Source organism: Frankliniella occidentalis, unplaced genomic scaffold, assembly GCF_000697945.3.
Source record: "Frankliniella occidentalis isolate FOCC.00 unplaced genomic scaffold, Focc_3.1 Scaffold13, whole genome shotgun sequence".
Lineage (NCBI taxonomy): Eukaryota > Metazoa > Arthropoda > Insecta > Thysanoptera > Thripidae > Frankliniella > Frankliniella occidentalis.
In genome coordinates this window covers 1,353,727-1,354,969 of record NW_026267143.1, presented here as the reverse complement: position 1 = coordinate 1,354,969, position 1,243 = coordinate 1,353,727, and the positions used below count along the sequence as shown (strand labels likewise).

The window sequence follows — 1,243 nt, the reverse complement described above, 5'->3', positions numbered from 1 at the left end:
CCCATCAGGCGACCCCGTGGGGCAGTAAGGCAGTTTTAACTGCGACCACGCTCGAGGGCCCGACGGACAAGCAGTCCAAAGATCCTTCCGCCAGCTTCACCCACCTCGTTGTATGCCATCATGCCGTCGCCGAACATGACCCCCAGCTCGGAGCGCGCGCCGAGCGCCCCCGGCACCGGGGAGTCCGCCAGAGTCCAAGTGCGGCCGAACGCGGGCATGCTGAGCACGAACAGCTCCGGCCGCGGCGCCAGGTTCAGGAACTGGCCGAGCCGCCACGACTGTAGACCAAGGTAAGCAGCAGTGTTCAACCACCTTCAAAGTGTTGAACACGTACTTGTGCTCTTAAAAGTGTGTCCAACAACTCTGTTGAAAACCAACAGGGGAGTTGAGCACTTAAAAGTGAACAGCTACCGAGTTGAACACTTCAAAGTGCACGCACAAGGAGCGGTTCAACTGTTTGATTTGTTACGTTAATTGAGCACATTATTCGTCAGAGTTTGCGCCTTACTATGGTCTGGTTGTCGTTCGGCACTGCAGAGAACAGCGGGCTGTTGACGTCCGAGAAGGGGTCCCAGTGGCCATGAAGGTCGTAGCCCTGGACCAGGAACCAGTCGACGTGCTCGGACAGCGCCGCGATGCGGAAGGCCTCGAAGAAGTCGTATCCGTTGATGACGGGCAGGGCCACGCCGACGTACACCCCCAGGGGCGTCAGCGCGCGGGACACGTCCTGCGACAGCAAGGCGGTAGCGGTCAGGGCGGCGCACCAGAGGCTGAGATGCGGGCACAGCGCGGGCACACACTCACCGCCACGAGCTGCACGTAGTTGGCGCCGTCCTCCTTCTGCCCGCCGCGGGTGGTTGGAGCCACCCACGCCAGCTCCACCCCTTTGAGGTTCCAGCGTCTGGGGCGAAAGAAAAGAAAATGTGGCCATATGACCCCGCCCACTTTGAACTGCACCGCATGCACGCCTGTGGGCGGGCTGCTTAACACGCTAAGTCTCACGTGGCCATAGTATGGTCACGACAAGCTGTGGTTGCGACCCCCTGCGACTCAACGTGTTGATCGCTCGCTGGAGGCCCTTGGTCTGCCACCGACATTGGCAATCCGTATGGAAAGTACGCGCAAGACCGCCCGTTTTCTGTCAGATTCATTCCGCAAATTACGGGAGCTCGGCGCCTGTGAGACTCGGGGTAGGCCACCCCACACTACACGCGCGCACTGCAGGCAAGATGTTGCCTACCCA

General features: G+C 60.4%; 2 protein-coding genes across 2 annotated transcripts in view; one reads left to right on the top strand and one right to left on the bottom strand.

The window, feature by feature from the left end:
- Positions 1-1,243, bottom strand: part of LOC113217620 (lysosomal aspartic protease) — a 368,266-nt gene that overhangs the window by 40,228 nt on the left and 326,795 nt on the right. The window lies entirely within an intron of this gene.
- LOC113217624 (HEAT repeat-containing protein 5B) overlaps positions 1-1,243 on the top strand; it is a gene marked incomplete at its 3' end in the record, with an annotated part of 42,982 nt that overhangs the window by 28,450 nt on the left and 13,289 nt on the right. The window lies entirely within an intron of this gene.